The following is a 20,925-nucleotide window of genomic DNA, read 5'->3' on the forward strand; positions in this document are numbered from 1 at the left end:
TGGAGCCCCCTGCCTCTGCGACGGGAGTCAACCAGCCGGTGTACACGATACGCAGGCCCATCCGGAAGCTGCAGAGGCGAGGGCGGCCGCGCGGTGTCGTCTTCGCTTAGGGGCCCCTCCCGCAGGGGCTTTAGCGCAGACACATGGAAAGCTCGGGAGACACGGCGATCCCCTGGCAGGCAGATCCTGTAAGTCACCGGGTTGAGGCGCCGCGTGATGACGTATGGACCGGTGTAGCGATCCCCCAGCTTACCTCTTGAACCCAGCCTGCCATCCCCAGTGGAGACCCAGACCTTGTCCCCGACCTGGTAGGGGGGCGCTTCGCTCCTCCTGCGGTCTGCCTGCCGTTTGAAACGTCGGACGGCCTCCTGGAGCCGGAGGTGGGTGTCCGCCCACACACTCTCACTTCTCCTGCACCACTCCTCAACGGCGGGCTGATCCGACGCGGGGGCATTCCACGGGTAGAAGGAAGGCTGCCGACCGAACACACACTCAAAGCGAGTCATACCTGTGCTGGCTTGCACGAGGGAGTTCTGAGCATACTCAGCCCAGGAAAGCAGGGAGCACCAGGTGTCAGGGTGTGCGCTGCCGTATGCTCTCAGGAACCTCCCTAGCTCCTGGTTGGTCCTCTCCACCTGCCCGTTTGCCTGCGGATGGTAACCAGACGTGAGGCTGACTGTGATGTTAAGTTTTGAGAGAAACTCCCGCCATACCCGCGAAGTGAACTGCGGACCTCTGTCCGACACGATGTCCTCAGGCAGGCCGAATTGCCGGAAAACGTGCCGGAACAGCAGATCCGCAGTCTCCCACGCGGTTGGCAGGCCGGGCAGGGGCACGAAACGCACCATCTTCGAGAAGCGATCTATGACCGCCAGGATTGTGGTGTTGCCCTCTGAAGACGGGAGGTCCGTCACAAAATCCAGGGCTATGTGCGTCCAGGGCTGCGCCGGTACAGGCAGAGGGAGCAGCTTACCTGCAGGCGGAGTGCGGGGCACTTTGCTCCGTGCGCAGTCAGGGCAGGATGCTACATGCGCCAGCACGTCGCGGTGCAGACCGGGCCACCAGTATCGGGCGCCCAGCAGCTGGGCAGTCTTGGTTGTTCCCGGATGCCCCGTGCCTACAGACGTGTGTGCCCAGCTGATCAGTGCAGTACGCTGGGCAGGAGGCACATACTTTCGGTGAGGTGGACATCTGGGGTGCGGGTTGGCGACGGCGATGGCTCTGTCGATCTCCCAATCCACCGCACCCACGAAACAGTCGGGAGACAAAACCGGCTCGTCGCTAGTGGAATCCGCACTCCCGGGAAACGAGCGGGACAGGGCATCCGCTCGAGTGTTCTTCGGACCGGGCCGGTACGTCACCTGAAACTTGAAGCGTGAAAAGAAGAGAGACCATCTCGCCTGGCATGCGTTCATGCGCTTCGTGCTCTTTATGTATTCCAGGTTTTTGTGATAGGTGATTACTGCAAAGGGGTGTTTGGCTCCTTCTAGCCAGTGCCTCCACTCCTCAAAGGCTAGCCGCATCGCAAGTAACTCCCTGTCACCGACCCCGTAATTGCATTCCGCCGCTGTTAGCTTCTTGGAGTAGAAAGCTATAGGACGTAGCGAGCCGTGCTTCTTGAGGCGCTGCGACAGCACGGCTCCCACTCCGACGTTAGAAGCATCAACCTCGACGATGAACGGGCGTTTGGGATCAGGCTGCTGTAACACGGGAGCCTTAACGAAAGCCTGTTTGATACCGTCAAACGCTCGGGCAGCGGCTTCAGTCCAGTTAAGGTTTTTAGCTCCCCCGCGTAATAAGTCAGTCAGAGGTTTCGCTATCTGGCTAAACGAACGGATGAACCGCCTGTAAAAGCTCGCAAAGCCGATGAACCGCTGCAGCTCGCGCCGTGTGTGAGGCTGCGCCCATCCGACCACCGCCTCTACCTTGCCCGGTTGCATGTGTACGGAGCCTGGCCTGATGGTGTAGCCTAGGAAGTTCACTGCCCGTAGGTGGAACTCGCACTTCTCTAGCTTACAATACAGACAATTGCGTAAGAGAGTGCCCAGGACTGCTCGTACATCCTGCACATGTCGATCAAAGGAGCTTGAATAGATGAGGATGTCATCGATATAAGCGACGACGCATCTATTCAGGTACTCCCTTAGAGCCTCGTTTATGAACGCCTGGAAGTACGACGGGGCAGAAGCCAAGCCATAAGGCAGGACCCGGTATTCGTAGTGCCCAGTGGTGGTACTGAACGCCGTCTTCCACTCATCCCCCTCGCGGATGCGGATGAGGTTATAGGCGCTGCGCAGATCCAGTTTAGTAAACCAATTCGCTGACCTTAACTGCTCCAGTGCCGAAGGCACCAAAGGCAGTGGGTAGGAATAGTTGACTAAGAGGGAATTGAGCCCTCGATAGTCTACGCATGGCCTCAAACCCCCGTCCTTCTTCTTTACGAAGAAGACGCTGGCCGAGGCGGGCGAGGTAGAGGGAGTGATGTAGCCCTGAGCTAGAGCCTCTTTAATGTACTGACTCATTATGCGTTCCTCCTCCTGGGAGAGAGGATAGACTCTACCGCGAGGAGGAGTGGTGCCTTCCTTGAGCGTTACGCAACAGTCCCAGGGGCGATGAGGAGGAAGACGTGACGCTTTGGCCGTGCTGAACACCTCCCTCAGATCCCGATACTGCGAGGGTATGTTTTGCTGAGTTGCGATGTTGGGGCCCTCTATACTGGTTGATTGAGCCAGCACCTTGGGGGGGAGTCTATCCCTACGGAGGGGCGTGACCCACCTTATCAAACGGCCTGTGATCCAGTTTATTATCGGATTGTGCAATCTAAACCAGGGAAGCCCTAGAGTGATGGCGTGACGCGTGACGGGGAGGATGTAGAAGCTAATGTACTCGGTGCGACCCTGAATGCTGAGACGGACTGGTGCAGTGCGCTGTGAGATGACACCCCCGCCCACAGGCCGGCCGTCCAGTGCGTGCACGCACCTCGGCTGATCCAATCTCCTCAGGGGAACTCCGAGCTCCTCCGCCAAGCTCCGCCGCATCAGGTTCCCCGACGATCCCAAGTCCACTAACGCAGAAACCCCAAGAGAGACATCCCCGTAAGTGATTTGAACACGCCAGGTAAGCAAATTCCCAGTCAGGGATATACTCACCCGGGGGCGACCCCCCCGAGAGCCAGGGTCTCGGGCCGGGGCCGTCGTCTCTCCCACTTGCATAGGTTCGACCTGGTTTCTCTCCTGGGTGGGCTCCCGCGTCGGAACAGGCAGCGTAGGCGTAGGGGTGGAAGTCTTGGCTCTGTCCTGCAGCAGACGGTCGTAGGTGATCGCCAGTCTCACCACCTCATTGAGCGACTGTTCCTCGGGACGACAGGACAGTTCGGTTCTTAACTCAGGCTTCAAACCATACAAAAATACGTCCGTGAGGGCCGCATCATTCCATCCCGTCCCTGCGGCCAGGGTACGGAACTCCAGGGCGTGCTCGGCCGCAGATCGAGTGCCCTGTCGCAACCGCAGTAGGCTCTGCCCGCATGCACGCCCTGGCGCGGATGATGGAACACCTCACGGAGTCCTCGAATGAACGAGTCATAGTTTTGGGTGAGGGGCGAGTCCCCTGACATAAGCGCCGCACCCCTTGTCCTTGAGGCGAGAAATGACGTACGCCACCTTGGCCTGATCCGTCATTTGTGGCTGATACGTGAAATAGAGCCGGCATTGTACCAGGAAGCCCTCACAGCCCTCTGGCTCTCCTCCGTATGCCTCCGGAGGGAAGATGGGCACTCTCTCTCTCTGGGCAGCCCGTGTGTTACGGTCTGCTTCTACTTGTGTAGAGAGAGCCTGGAGACAACCCGTTATGGAGGGGTAATTTTTGTGCAATATTTTTTTTCTTGTTTCAAGAATTCTTATCAAGCTAAATTTCTCACTATACTGGCAGATAATTGTGCTTGATTCAACCATTCTTTTTCTTGTTTTGTTTATATTTTTCTTATTTTTTGGCACAGATTTTTTGCAGTGTATTTATTTTCTTAAATAATGTTTATATCGCCACCTTGAAAATGCAAATTTTTCTTTGTCTTGCTCCTGACTCGCCATTTCTGCCTCTTCTCTGTTTGTGTCGTGTGTCATTGGTGTGATTCGGCACGCGTATAACAACACTGGCTCTGATTGGCTACCATAACGCTGCCTTAGCCAATCGCTTACTGGACTTGTTAAGGCGAGACACGGCAGGCAAAAACATCGTTTTATCATGCACTGGTCAATTTTGACATTTTAGGCTATTTTGATTCCGTAACATGTCTTCTTTCAGAATATTGGAAAGTAAATGTCCAAAATAAACATTTAGGTGTTTATTTCTTTACAGTTTGTCTGTTTGCGCCTGTAGATTTTCCCTAAATTGACAAAAAGTTAGCGTTCTTACGGAGCATGAAACGCCGCTCCCGTTATCAGTACCCTGTCAACATGGGTATCTTTGTAAAGCTCTCTTTCTCCTGCACAAGGCTGTCAGATCCAAATATGGTCATTTCCTTTCTATCAGCAACCAATCGTGAAAGAAACAAGGGGGATTTAAATGCAAACTTGAAATCTCATTGGCTGGTGTTGATTTCTGAGTACGTGATTTGTTCAAAAGCGTCACGTGGTCACAAGCGCTCACACTTCCTGGTTTTGCTTTAGCGCTATCTTTATACTACAAAAATGCCGAAAGAGGTACGTTGCAAAGCTTCTCAAAAAAGACGACAACAACTGTCGCTTGTGAGATATAAGAGAAAACCTGCTAAATTAGATACTAAAATGCCTACAGGAAGTGCATCGATGCGTAAACTGTCCATTGGAAATCAGGAGTCTTTAGATAGCGGGGCAGACCATTGCGCAACACAGCAGTGGCTAATAGTGCATGTCGCGCGTTTGAATGAATTGATAAATGGATTAATTTGTCCTAATTGTGGCAGTACAGGCCTTAAAATTAATATTGATCCGCAGAACCACGGGTTCTGCAGCAATTTAATTTTAGTTTGCAGTCTGTGCAAAAGAGATGAGTACCGCAAAACTATTTATACATCTCCCCGTCTTCAAGATGAAAGTAGGAACGACGTTGCATTTGATGTAAACATGCGAATGGTGCTCTTAGCACATGAATTAGGGTTAGGATATGCGGGACTAAAAAAAATCAGCAAGGTGTTGGGGATCCCTGGCCTTCATCTTAAAACTTATCAGAGATCAGACATGACAAGAGAGTAACAGGTATGGAACAGGGTTGAGATGGATGAGACAAGTATCTGATCCACAGAACAACAACAACAACAACAACAACAACAACAATAATAATAATAATGCATATTCTTAATAATTTGTGATTTGTTGACATAAAAAATAAATAAAACCTGAGGAGATGCACAGGTAGTGGTATCCTATGTATTTTATTTTAGTGGCAGAAATTGAGAGAGGGCTGGAGTCATTGCACAGGACCAGGGAGCAGGTCAGGCAGGCTTATGCAGAAGTAGACCCAGATGTCGCACAGCTGCTGAGGGAGGATCCAGATGCAGTTATTAATATAAGTGTGTCTTTTGATGGCACTTGGCATAAAAGAGGCTTCAGTTCACATTATGGAATCGGTGTGTGCATTGACCTCTTTACAGGACTTGTGATAGACTATGAGGTCATATCCTCATATTGTCATGCATGTGCCCTGAAGGAAAATGCCAAGCGAGATAAAAAAATAACAGAGCAGGAGTTTGATAGCTGGAGAGACCAACACCATGACTGTGCTAAGAACTTCACCGGATCGAGTAAGGCCATGGAGCAAGAATCAGCAAAGAGGATGTGGGCCAGGTCTGTGAATCGCCACCAGCTGCGGTACACTGAGATGTTATCAGATGGAGACAGTGCAGCATTTAGGGAGGTGGTCGCACTGAATCCATATTCTGGGCACAATGTTGTAAAATTGGAGTGTGTCAATCATGCCCACAAGCGAATTGGTACAGCACTAAGGAAATTGAGTGCTCAGGGGAAGTTAGGAGGGAAGGGTGTGGGGAAGCTGACTGCAAATAAATGTAAAACATTACAGAATTATTACAGGGGGGCAATTCTTAATAACCTGGGATCACTGGATCAGATGAAGGCAGCAATATGGGCAGGTCTCCTCCACTGCATGTCTACAGATGAAAACCCCTTACACACTAGGTGTAATCCCTCCTGGTGCTGGTACAGGAAAGCAGAGGAGAATGGAGAAACACCTGCTAGTCATAAACACCACGCAGGAAACTTTTTAGCACGAGAGGTGGGGAAGAAGCTCATCCCTGTGTATCACCGCATGTCAAGTGACAGCCTGCTGCAAAGAATGCAACATGGAGGCACTCAAAATAACAACGAGTGTCTTAACTCTGTTATATGGGCACGGTGTCCAAAAACAGTCTTTGTTGGTAAATGCAGGGTTGAGGCAGCAGCATGGCCATCTCCACCTTTAATGAAGGTGCCTCTGCCATGCTGACTGTTATGGAGAGATTGTGGCTGCAGACTACAATTATAACAGTCAATGCAATGAAAGAAGCTGATATGCTCAGAATTTCTAAAGCAGAGGCTGTTACATCTGCCAGTGCCATACGTAGGCGCAAGACTCTGAGCACAGCTAAGAAGCTGAAAAGACATCAGCAGGAAAGGGGTGAGGGACCTACATATGGAGCAGGGATGGACTAGGTTAGGACTGGGTAACTATTGTGCAGGATAGATATTCAACCATCTAGGGTGGCTGTTCTACAGGTTGCAGTATGCGTGTTCATGTGTTTCCGTTTTATTTGATTCCATTTTATTAGTCATTACATTGTTCTATATATCTGTTATTTGTTCTTTTATTGTTGGAGATGCTCTAGATTATTGTTGCTAATGATATGATAAGATATTGATGATGTGAATAACGGTTTCCAATAAAAATGTATGAAATTTCAAAATATATATCTTTGAAGGCCGTTTTCTCAAAATGAGTTTTTTCTTATACTCTGAGCCAGAAATCTCCAGTTCACTTGCACTTACATATATGAAACTTTCCACTTTTATTCATATCTATATTTAGAAGGTTTTTACAGAGGGAATACTTCATATATCAATTATAGCCTGAATTATCTAACAATTTATGCCTAAAAACATGGCGAAAGTTGATTTTTTTTTTACTTATGACAGTATTTTCTGATTTATAAAGCAATAAAAAGAGATATTCAGAATTCCTCCTGTAAAAACCTTTGATTCTAATATGTTAACAAAATGAAACAAGAATTTTGAACCTGACATTATGCATTGTTCAGATTTCTGTTCTTGAAATATATGCAAATTAGCATATATTTAATTAGATAATGCCTAATTTGCATATTTAAACGTAAAATTTCAGAAAACTTGTAATACAAAAAGTTATTCTCTTAATGTCAGTAATCAATGTGGCAAGTTTCATGGTGATTGCTATTAGATAAAATTTTTACCCTATTCACCTGTAGTGTCTTGCCTTAAGTTAAACAGGTGTTTTCTCTGCCATTGCGCTGAGCTGTGTTGTGAGGTGTCTCGCCACCTTCCTCTCTCTTTTGTTTCTCTTGCTAATTCTGTCACTTATTCGAGTTACTATCTCCTGCGCTGCTACCTGGCCTATCAAGTTTTCCTTCATCTGTTTCTCTTCCTATCTGTTATTCATTTATTTTGGGAAGGTTTTGTTTTGTTGTGGCGTTTTTGCCTGTAGCCAGATACTTCCCCTGGTGTTCTTGCTTTCGTTCTTACGCAACGAGTTTTTTCCGCGTCTTTTGAGTTGCATTTGTTGTTTTTTCGCCCCTCTCGCTACGGGTGAGGTTTCCGCATCGTTTTTGTTTCTATTTTCTCCCAAGTGTCTATGGTTGAGTTTCAGTTTACGCGTTGAGTCTTCCACGTTGTTTTTGTTTCTACTTTCTACCGAGTGTTCAGTTAGTTTCGCTTTGTGCGTTGAGTTTTCCGCGTCATTTTGTGTTGGTGTTTTTGGCACTGTGTGTGTGTGTGTGCTTTAATCTCACACTCACTACTTGCATCACGGCTTGTTGTGACCGATTCAGTTCCCCCTCCAATTCATGGGCCCGTCCGAAATCGCATACTACACTACTATATAGTAGGGATGCACCGAAATGAAAATTCTTAGCCGAAACCGAAAACCGAAAATGAGGAAACCAAGGCCGAAAGCCGAAAACCGAAACACCGAAATACATTATGCCAATTATTAGTAACATTGGATTTATGGCTAACCTCACTAAAATCAAAGCATTGCTATTCAAAGAATAAATCAACTACAAAATTTGATTTGAAAATATGTATTTAGCACTGACATTACAGTAATGCATATTATAAAATAAAATTAGTGGTGGGCCGTTAACGGCGATAACGCTGACAATGGCCGACCACTAATTAAATTTAACTCCCTTCCAGACCGTTTTTATCTGAGAGGATAAATATATGTATAACTGACTGGCCTGAAAGATAAATATAAATTCTCTCATAAAAACGTGACGTGAGTTGCAACAACATTAAACAGCTCAGGTAAACACGCTTTTGAGAAATGTCGTCTGCTCGGCAAAACATAACGGGGCTCAATGTTCTCTATTAGCCTACGAAATCCCGCATCCTCTACGACAGAGAACGGCTGATCATCTAAGGCAACGAGTTCCATAATTTTTGGTGTAATGTCCTTTTTCTTGGCACCATCACTGGAAAACTTTTTTGCTAGCTTTATCCAAATAAACACGTGCAGGCGATTTTTGCTTGCGTCATCACAACACATTGTTTCGGCCGTGTTGTTTCGGTGATGAAAGTATTTCGGCCAAAAACCGAAAATGCAAATTTAAGCCATTTCGGCCGAAAATTTTCGGTGGCCGAATTTTCGGTGCATCCTTACTATATAGTACGCGAGAAGCAGTACGCGAGCAACCTAGTTCGTCCAAATACACAGTATGCATTAAACCAGTACGCAAAACGTACCCCGATGATGTACCATTTTTAAGTATGTGATTCCAGCACACTGTCCTATCCCATGGTTCAACTGAAACAGCAGACGAGTTCGAAGTTAGAAAAAAAAGGCGGAAAGCGGCGAGTCGGCAATTTACAAGTGTAAGTAGATACAAACACAAAATAAAACATTTTAAAAATATGATGTGCAACCCAAGTGCTGTTACAAGTAGTCACTGAGAATGAAAAATACAATTTGTTAGATTACATATATATAGTTTTTCCATTTTTTATTAACATAGCTAGTGAGTCCAAGCTGAGGTAATCTTGTTAGCTCGCTAGTTAACCCATCAAGCTAATACCGATTAACTCATATATCTGATAACGCAAAAAATATTGTGTTCCTGGATGCGCTCTGCGGCGCAGGTGACATTAGAGCAAGGGCGTTCCCTTCAGATGTCAACCCACCGCCTGTGTCTTTGCAGCCCATGCTGGAACCAGATAATACCGACCTGAAAAAACAAGCAAGATGAGTAGGGGTGTGGAAACTGTACAGGTCCAGCTAGCTCCAAATTAAACGAGAGAAACGGAGACAATAATCCGTCTACAGCGGCAGCAACCGAGCTGATTCAGCCGGCCGGTGCGAGGATACATGTGCGGTATTAATGTCGGTTTTGTTAGATTTATATGCACATATCCGAATGGAGCTGTGGATTTCTGTATTTTTTTTAGTGTTTATGACCATCAGCGAGTCCAAGCTGAGGTAATCTTGTTAGCTCGCTAGTTGACCCGTCAAGCTAATACTAATTGTCGTACCAATTAACTCGCAACAAATCTGAAGCGCATCCGTCAATTTCAGACCATTTTGCTCGCATTGATTTTAAGACATGATTAACTTAATCTGGTTTACAAGTGGTTTGCAGGTCGAATTCCTGTTTATTTTCTTTTATTTTAAACCTTGGTTGTTTGTCATACTGATATAACGATGTTCGTGCATTCACCTCACCTTTTTAGTAATACTATTGAAAGGCTAACCTATTCTTACCATATTCTATACTATAAATATATCTAGCTTTGTGATTATTGATTTTTGTAACTTTTGTAACACTGATACAGTAACCATCAATTTTAAAGCTAAAGTTTATTATGGCAGGGACCAATGAAGACACCAGGGACCTTATCCGGTGGAGGGTGGCCAGTGCGGCCCTCTTCACATGGTAAAAGGAATGCAGCAGTACAAGGTTTTGAGTAAGTAACTGGTTAAATTAATTAATACATCTGCATTACAGGTCATGCACACTATTAATTACAAAAGGCTATATGTAATAAGAGATGTAGTATTAACAGTTTTAAAAGACAGTGTGTGCATTTTACTAGTTAACAGTTATGTGGGGGGTTGACATATTTGGCAAAAAAAAAGTAAAAAAAAAAATCTCAAATGTAAGTCATGGAAATCACTGGGTTATATTCTATCAACTCTTATATTTCCAAATATATGTGTCTTGTAAATTTTTCTTTGAATTTTACCTTTATTCACTAGTTTACTGTCTTGGTATCTAAATTTGTCATATGGTGTGACATGAATGTTATTGTGAATTAAATTAAAAAGGGATATAATGTAATAATGTAGGTCAATTATCCTGGTTCTTTATCATTACTATTTAAAGGTATACCATTTCTCATGTGCAAATATGTTACCTTTTGTATTAATTTGCTTCATCAACACTCAATAAGAAGACTTGTACTCATAATCTTTCAGTATACTTCAAATTAATTTGTGAGTATCTTGTTATAAAAGTACCAAAATTCATGTAACTATTGCTGACACTATTCCTCATCAGCCACATTGTTGAGTTTGATTAATTATCAAAAAGCCTTAATTTTTTTCAAAATTCTGAATGTCACACCAAATTACATGGTGTCACGCCATATGATAAATCATGCCACACAGCAATCTGTATGCAAAAATCTGCATTTACCAAACAACCAAACTTTTGACAAGTGACTGAAATCATTTTTAGTTACAGCAAAATCACAAAATTGTTGAAGAACAGTGAATTCTACTCAACGTAGTGAACAATGCTTATAAGGCATTAACTAATCCATTTACTGTATTCATTAGATGTTACACTTTTTATTCTAATCTGCTGAATATTGGTTACATATTAATTAATGGTTAATATTGGTCATTGAACTTTTTTATATTTAATGCATAAATTAATTTAAGAATGAGAATAAGTAAAACGATGATCAAACAGCAAGCTGATATTGTATCATTAAAATCTGTTAAAAGTGTGCCATCTCTCGTCATCTAATGAAATCTGAAGGGAAACATTTGAGTGACAAAATTATGTAGTTTAACATGGATTCAGCTTGAAAATGGGATAGCAGTGATTCACCAAATTGAGTTGGTGTAGATATTAAATGTGAATAATATAATCATATATTATCAAAATATATTAAAAGTATACAATATTCAACAAACTATTAACTATAAAAATGTATCAAGACCATTATTTATGTATTTATGCAGTTCATATCATATAGTGTGACAAAATGATCATATGGTGTGACAAGAAAACCCTGTCACACCTTATGATAATGTGTCACACCACATAAGGTTTCATGTACTAAGCGTGACATTAAGCAATGTGCCTTTACGCTAACACCATAAAACCATGCTAACTACAATGTGACAATATAGTTTTAAAGGCAATACTGACTGAAAAGCAATTTAACTTGTGCATTTTTGTGTAATGTGTGTCACACCAAAAGACTGCAAAAGGGAACTGAAGCAGGATTGCTGGATATACTTGATTTTTTTGAAAACATGAAGAGCGATGACTCACTTTGTAACATTCAGTGTCTCTCTGAGGCTTTCTTCTATCTCCTGAAAGAAGGAGGACCCCCACTCCCCAAAGGTCTCCAAACAATTGCCCGTTTAAAAAAAGGAATATGGCGTCACACCATATGACATCCATTTTTGGGACAAAATGTTTTAGTTAAGGGTGGCTTCAAAATGTTTTGCCTGAACTTTGTCAAGCAGATTCAAAAGTAGATGTCTGGGTTATCAATATATTATTGAGTAAACAGAAAATTAATTAATTTTCTTGTTTTAATTCAAAATCTAACTTTGTGAAATGTGCTTGGGACTGTCACTCCATATGAGTTTTTTTTTTTTTTCTAGTTTGGCTGAAAATTGTGAAAAAAAGGAATGTTAATCCCATGAATGCTCTGTCACTTCATATAAAACATGCAAACTTTCTGAACAATATCACCACAGTTTTTTACATATTTTTCTATACTTTAAATATATTTGACACTTTGGACCAAAAAAAAGCCACGTCATGTCAACCACCCATATCCAATATCTTGCACAGCCTTCGTCTTGGAGAAAAGGCTGCCAAAGGCAATCTCGCCACTTTATGTTAAAAAAAGTGGGAGAACCTGAAGCAAAAATATAAAGTAAGTCTCTTCCTGATGGTTTAGCTATAATACAAGGTGTTGTCCCCCATCCCCTCTTGAGTGTTTTTATGAATTTTGTAGGAACTGAAGTCCCCCCCACCCCCACTGGGGTGAGTACAGAGGGTGGTGTAGCAACAGCAGCATCCTGGAAATGGTATGCTGCCATGGATGAGGCCATCAATTAGTCCACCCACCCTTATTTCCTCATCTGGCCAGGGTGCTGCTGTTGAGCCACTGCCCTCTGTAAAGGAACCCCTTGCCAAGAAGAGGTGGGGGGATTTAATGGACTATTTGAGGGAGTTGGAAGAGAGGAAAAATGAGGAAAGAGATGAGAGAAGACAGAGAGGCTGAGGAGAGGGAGGAAAGAAAGAAGATGGAGAGGCTGAAGAGAGAGAGAGAGGGAAAGAATAGCACGAGAGGAGAAGAGAGATGCAGAAGCTAGAATAAGAGAGGAAAGGAGGAATAGGGAGGCAAGAGAGAGGAAAGATTTTTAAATGTATTGGAGATTTTAGCTAAAAAATAAATGGTTGTATATCAGCTTTCAAGTCTTTTGGTGTTATTATATATTGTGAGAATGATGACTAATACATTTGCAACTAGAAATAGGTTGTAGATTTAATTTAAATATGTTTAGATTTTGTGGGTGTGTGCGCGCGCGCCCACTTACCCAAGTCTTATAATAGTAGGCTATATACCCAAGGCAAAAGTAGGGCATAGTTTTCAAGCTTATGCATAAAGGATGTGTGTAACTAGATCTTTTTGTCCCAAACAACTTCTTTAATTAAATTAGTTTTAGTCTTCTGATCAGTAGCCACACTGAGTAGAAATTCTCATGTCATACATCTTTTGAATGTATTGATGGAGCAAGCTTTCTGTTAAAACTTTAATGCTAAATGATATTCATAACCTAAAGGTAATGCATCATTTACACCCAACAAGTCTGAGTACAATTTGGAATGATTTTAATTTGGCATCAGTAAGAAAAATGGAGAAATACCCAATTTGAAAAACATTTCTAAATATAATCATGCCCGTGCAGAGCTAAAACACGATGTTGTGGTACTGGGACAGCTGCAGCCAGAATCTCTCGTGCATCTTCCCCTGATGTTTGTTCTGTGCCAACAGGCTCTGGTGGGTCCGTGTCATCAGCCTCTGGAATATCTGTGTCTATGATGTCGCCGTGAGCAATGCAGAGGTTGTGGAGCACAGCGCAGCATGCCACAACCTCGGGTGCAAAGACAGGACTCACCTCAAGGGCTTTAAAGAAAATGGAGCGCCAGCGGGTCTTCAGCATTCCAAATGTTCTTTCAATTATGTTCCTGGCCTGAGAGAGTCGGCTGTTAAAACGAGCCTGTACAGGGTTCTGCACAGGCTCTCGATAAGGGGTCAGGAGCTGGATTGGTGCGCTGATGCACGGATAACCCCCATCCCCAAAGATGCGCCTTCGTTTAGGTGGGTATAGGCCCTCTATTATATATAGGGCTGTTCTTCAGAACCCTTGCGTCGTGTACAGACCCAGGGTAACCAACAAAAATGTCAATAAACTTTCCCTGATGGTCACAGATCGCTTGCAGCTGCACAGAATAAAAAAGCTTCCTGTTCAGGTAGCACTGTACACTGGCAGATGGGGGTTTTATTTGGATGTGGCACCCGTCGATGGCTGCCACTTTGAAAGATGCCGATCCAGTCAACTGGGCAAATCCTGCTCCTACCACCTCCAGTTCATCACCAGCATGTAACATAATGACCCTCTTCAAAATTCCACAGACTGCCTTGCTCATTCTGTGCACGGTGTCACACACAGAAGATCTTGGGATGGCGAACGCTCGGGAGACCACACGATAGGATGCTGCGTGTGCCAGCCAGTAAATGAACACCAACAGCTCGATGTCCCTGCTCCACCCATGATCAGTCTCCTGCCTCAGTGCATTACTGAGTGAGGTAATGGTCTCACGGGAGAGTCTGAAATCTGCCCTGAGGTCTCCACCACCGAAATACAGCTGCAAGACGGGCACAGCTGTATTGAGGTGACAATACGTCAGGCTCCCATCCTGTAAATCAATGCACATAGTTTAATTAATTATTAATATAATAACACTTTATTTATTTGATCCAATTAGAATTTGGTTTTTTATTTACTGTAAAAAATTAATTGAATAAATATTTTTGTGAAAGTGTCTCCCCCCCCCCCCCCCCCCCACTTTTTCAAAAGCTGGTTTTGGTCCCCCCTAGTTTTTACAGTTAAAAAACAAATATTTAAATAGCGACGAATCTAGCGCTAGGACCATGCAGAAAACGACCGCTCCGAGCTCCGCTCTGGTAACAATTTTCGTTGGCCACACAACCCCCAACCCCCCCCCGAGAATTTTTTTAAGTCGTATTACGACTTAAAAAATACCATCCTAGAGAATACCATCGCTAGAACTGTCTTGACGAGGTGAATGTAAAATGAAATGTAAATGAAGAAAATGTAAACGTAAATGAAGCAAATCGAATGTAAATCGCAAACAGACCATAAAGTAGAAAACTGTCAAATGGGGCTTTTAATTAACTTCACACCAGTAGTGGATCCTCACTGTGTACAGTAAGGTAAATATGGCAGGGGAACAGATCTAGACAAGGTATTCTACCCATCTAAAAATGTCCCCCCCACTACAGAAGCTGGTCTCTTGCACTCACATAAATGAATCAAAGCTTGTTTTAATTATTAGTGAATACATGTTTCACTCACACCAGTTGTGGATCCTCACTGTGTACAGTAAGGTAAATATGGCAGGGGAACGGATCTAGACAAGGTATTCTACCCATCTAAACCCCCCCCCCCCCCCCGTACAGAAGCTGGTCTCTTGCACTCACTGAAATGAATCAAAGTTTGTTTAAATGATCAGTAAATAAATGGTCCCCCCTTCAGAACCTCGTCTATTATATGAACTTAATAAATCCGAAATAAGAACATGTTTTTACCTTTATGAGCATAATCTCGGAGTAATATTACATAGCCGCGTGTAAACGTTTCGTTTACTTCAGTTGGCTAACGTTTACCAATATTAAAATCCATACGTGTCTCCTTTAACATGTTTGTTGTTGTCAGTAAAACGCCCAAATCATGCTGTTAGGTTTTTGGTTGCAATAGTCAAAATTATAATAAGGAAATACCCGCATAAATGTTTGTGTCAAAGTCGATTTCGTAATACGACTTTAAAAACATCTTGTGTTTCGGCTTCCGTAGTTTCAGGGATCTGTCGCTCACTGTATTTTTTCGTGAATGCGCGCGCCCGTGAGCACAAGAAACATGAATTGGTGGGGGAACTGAATCGGTCACAACACTGGCACTTGGGCCCGCCTCTCAGTTTATTCACGCGGGGGTTACATCACCACACCCACCACGTTACAGAGTGAGAAGTATTGTATAAGATATTGTACAAGTTAGGGATGTGGAGATTCACCGATCAGTACACATGTCTGCAATTCGACTGCACCGGTAGATTCAACGTGCATCGGGTTTAATTTGCGGGCGAATTCACGACGCATCGCCTCTAGCCTTTTTGCATCGGCAAATACCATGATTAAATCGGGTGTTTTCCAGTATCTATTCCTTATTCTAACATTTTCAGAGGCAACATATTTTTTATTTTTATTGATTTCTTTTTTTTTTTTTTTCGAGGCAACATAAATGCACCATTGTGTCCTCAGGTACTGACGCAAACACGCAGACGTACACAACAAAGATGGAGGGAAACGAGAGCATTAGCAACGACAAAGATATTTAATGCACCAAAAAAGACACACAAATCAAACGTGTGGCAATATTTTGGGTTTTTTAAGCGATGTGGTCAACTTGACAAGACGCACGCAATCTGCAAACAATGCCGTGGGGCTATCAAATACGTTAGTAGCACAACAAACCTGGCGACACACATAAAAAGACGGCACGGTTTGGACATCTCTGCGGCCGCTACCTCCTCGTAAGTCTAGCAGACAGTAGTGTTGCAGATCATAATATTCACTATGTTAATAGAGAGTAAAGTAGAATTGTGCTATTGAGTTAAGAAAACTGATGGGTTAGGCCAATACATCCTCAAACCTCAACTAACTGTATCGAATGATCAATTATCAAACCGAATCCTCATATAAGTCATATCGTTACCAATCATTTTCGAATCACGTCATATCGTGAACAGTAGTGATTTGTATCGCATCGTATCGACAAGGGGTTTCAGAGTATCGCAGTTATATCGCATCGGTGGCAGTGTATAGAGATGTGTATCGAATCTAGCTTAGTGGTGAAGATATACATCCCTAGTACAAGTAGAATGAAATTACAATAGTACACTTTAGAATTTTAATTGGATAACTAAAAAAAAACATAGAACTTTGACATCTGCCACTACCACCTGTCTCTTCGGCTCTTCAACTGAAGCCCATCTTAATTTTTTGGTTAAGTATCACACTCTTGACACACATCATATACTACCTTCATTCATTTACTCATCATGTGTTTTTCCATCCCTGTTCTTGCTCCCTACAGTCGCCATCAATGCAAACATCACTGCAGAAAACGCACTACCAGTAACCTCATCTACCCTCCACTCTCAACAAACACCCCAATCATAGCGACCGGGGGACTCTGGAACTACCAGACTGCAGTCCAGAAAGCAGACTTCATCACAGCCATTGCAGCTCATCAGTCCCTTGACTTCTTGGCCCTAACAGAGACATGGATCACCCCAGAGAACTCTGCTACTCCTGCTGCCCATCTGCATCATCTGCATTTTCCTTCTCGCACTCTCAAGACAGACTGGAAGGGGAGGTGGCACTGGATTGCTTCTGTCCAGTTGCTGGCGCTTTACTCCTTGCACTTTTCCACAAATTACCATCTCAACTTTTGAGTATCATGCTGTCACTGTATGCTTCCCAACCACACTTCATGTCATTGTTGTTTATCGTCCACCCTGCACCCTAGGTAACTTCACTGAGGAATTGGACACACTTCGGAGCCTCCTCCCTAAAGATGAAACTCCTCTTCTTCTTCTTGATGACTTCAACCTCCCAACAGATAAACTACAATCATCTGGCGTTCTTCATCTGCTGTCATCATTCAACCTCAACCTCACCCAGTCTTCTCCAACACACAGAGCAGGCAATGTCTTAGACCTAGTCTTCACTAGACCACCTGCAGTGATGGACATTGCAGTAACTCCTCTCCACTGTTCAGATCATCACCTTGTATCTTTAACCTTATCTCTTCCTCCCCACCGTCAGACCCTTACTGCTACAGGCACTACCACCATCCGTCGTAACCTTCATTCCATCAGTACTTGCCTCTACTATCACCACAGCCCTCCCGTCTCATAACTCTTTCTCTTGTCTCTCCACAGACACCACCACTGACACTTTGTCCTCCCTCTCTTCATCTATTGACCTCTTATGTCCCCTCTCTTCCAAACCCACAAGATCCTCCCCACCTGCTCCTTGGCTCTGACACCCTGCGTAACAACCGACGAGAACTGAGGATGGTTAAGAGGCGATGGAGGAAATCAAAGCTTACTGCTGATCTTCGCTTGTATCAGTCTCTCCTGTCCCTATTCTCCATGGAACTAACTGCTGCCAAGACATCATTCTACAGAGAGAAGCTGGAGGCATCTACATCAGATCCATGCAAGATGTTCTAAATCTTCTCTTCTCTCCTCAAACCCTCCCGCTTCCAACTCCCACTTCTCTTGCTGCAGATGATTTTGTCACCTTCTTTGAAGAGAAGGTCAATACGATTCGCAGCACCTTTTCCCTAGTCTTTGTGCCCACTGTGTCCTCTCCTACTCCCCACTTTTCTCTAACCTCCTTCTCTCCTCTCTCAGCTGAGATGGTGCTTCAGCTGCTGACATCCAGCAGTCCCACCACATGCCCTCTGGACCCCATCCCATCCACACTCCTCCAGACAATCTCCCACGAACTCCTCCCTTTCATCTCGACCATCATAAACAACTCCTTCAGGAATTGTGCCATCATTCAAGGCGGCTAAGGTGGTGCCAATCCTAAAGAAACCCAACCTTGATGCCACCAACATCAGCAACTACAGACCGGTATCTCTCCTCTCATTCCTCTCTAAGATCCTTGAACGGGCTGTACACAACCAGCTATCCTCTTTTCTCTCACAGAACCAGCTTCAGGACCCCAACCAATCTGGCTTCAAGCCGGCACATTCTACGGAAACTGCACTCATTGCAATAACTGAGAAACTCCATGCGGCTAGAGCAACTGGACTATCATCATTTCTGATTCTCCTTGACCTTTCGGCGGCCTTTGACACAGTCAATCACGAGATCCTCCTGTCCATCCTTTCAGGCCTTGGTATCACTGGCAATGCATGGACGTGGTTTGCATCCTACCTGGAGGGTCGTTCCTACCAAGTAACATGGGGAGGATCAACATCCACGCCATGCAAACTCTCCACCGGTGTTCCACAAGGCTCAGTGCTGGGTCCACTTCTTTTTTCCCTTTATACCCGCTCACTTGGTGAGACAATTTCTGCACATGGCTTCTCTTATCACTGTTATGCGGATGACATCCAGCTTTTCTTTTCCTTCCCACCTTCTGACACACAGGTTTCAGCTCAAATCTCTGCATGTCTAAAAGACATTGCCTCTTGGATGGCAGCTCACCACCTAAAGCTTAACCCAAGCAAGACAGAGATGCTGCAGAGATGCAAGAGCCAGTCCTCATCATGATCTTTCTATCTCATTTGAGAACACTGTGATCACTCCATCCATGGAAGCACGTAGCCTTGGTGTAGTTGTCTACAATCAACTCTCTTTCACGGCCCACATTGCTAACACAACACGATCGTGCAGATTCGCCCTTCACAACATTCGGAAGATTCGGCCATTTCTTTCTAGGGAGGCCACTCAGGTACTTGTCCAGTCTCTTGTCATCTCAAGACTGGACTACTGCAACTCCCTCCTGGCTGGTCTTCCTATGCATGCCATCAAACCCCTGCAACTGATCCAGAATGCTGCAGCTCGGCTGGTCTTCAACCTTCCCAAGTTCAGCCATGTCACTCCCTTGCTGTGTTCCCTCCACTGGCTTCCGGTAGCTGCCCGCATCAAATATAAAACCCTGGTGCTGGCCTACAAAGCAAAGAATGGTCCAGCTCCTCCTTACTTGATGGCCATGGTAAAACCCAGAAGCATACCTAGAGCCCTCCGTGCCTCAAGTATGACTCGTCTTGACCCTCCATCATCCAGGACACATGGGAGACAAGCATGCAGACTTTTCTCTGTCCTGGCTCCAAGGTGGTTGAATGAACTTCCCTTGTGTGTCCGAACATCGGAGTCACTTGCTGTCTTCAGACGCCGACTGAAGACCCACCTCTTTCAAGTGCACTTTACATAATTATGCTTCGTCTATTGTACTTTATTGTCTCTTTCCTCAGGTGTTTGTTACAGGCATTGCTTACTGTCTCAGGTATTGTGCATAATTGGGTTATAGGAATTGCTTATTGTCTTTTTCCTCAGGTGATGTGTATATTCAGGGATAATAATGACTTTGCATAATTGTTGGGTATCATATGACTTTCGTCTAGTGGTTTTTCCAGCTTAGAGTACCTTGGAGATTCCAAGCATGGTGATGTTTATTACTAAACATGATGGTACCATGTTTAGTAATAACAAGAATAAGTGATTTGCATGAGCTTGTAAGCTTATGCTATATATTATGCTAGCTGTCTTAAAATGAAAAAATCCACTAACAGATAGCTAGCTAATAATCTGTGAACCATTATTTGGCTAGTTAAATAGTGTTTTCTTGTAGTGCTGTCACTAACTATAGCTTTAAAGCATGTTTACTACATTTTCTAGTAGAGGTTGTTAGGATAATAATTTGTCAATAACATATTTCATTGTAAACATCACATTTGACTAAACTATATTTTTGTAACGGGTGTCGCAAGGTGGGTCTGATGCAAATGCAGGACAACCAGAATTTAATTTTAAACACGGAAGGTAACACAAGGAAGACACTGAGATCACACAAGGCAAAACTATGGCAAATATATAGGCTCTGTTCGAAATAGCCTACTACATACTGCACTCAGTATATGCTGGATACTGCATACTGGTCCTCTTAGTAGTATGTAGTACAGTTTCCAGTATGCGACAAAATCAAAGCATACTACGGAGTCACATGAACTTGTAACCATCAGAGATTGGTGCTTGCTTTGAAGTCTTAAAATGTCAGACTGTCATTTTTTAGAAGATGCGAGAAGGCGGAGAAGATTTTAAGAACTGTTACCATTATTGCTTTCATTTTGGAGGAGTTTTAACGTTTAACTCAGGTAGCTAAGAATAGCCTCCCATACAGTTATCACTACAGGTATCCATAGGGCTAAATACCAGTAGCCTACATTATTTTACTATCGACTTGTTCTTGTCCAATACTGAATTAAACATTACTACAATTTGCTACACATAATGTATGTGAATTTACTAACTTTTTAAAACATATGAAGAAAATAAAGCTTGGGGTAATATTG

This window comes from Brachyhypopomus gauderio, unplaced genomic scaffold, assembly GCF_052324685.1.
Source record: "Brachyhypopomus gauderio isolate BG-103 unplaced genomic scaffold, BGAUD_0.2 sc79, whole genome shotgun sequence".
In the NCBI taxonomy this organism is placed as follows: Eukaryota; Metazoa; Chordata; class Actinopteri; order Gymnotiformes; family Hypopomidae; genus Brachyhypopomus; species Brachyhypopomus gauderio.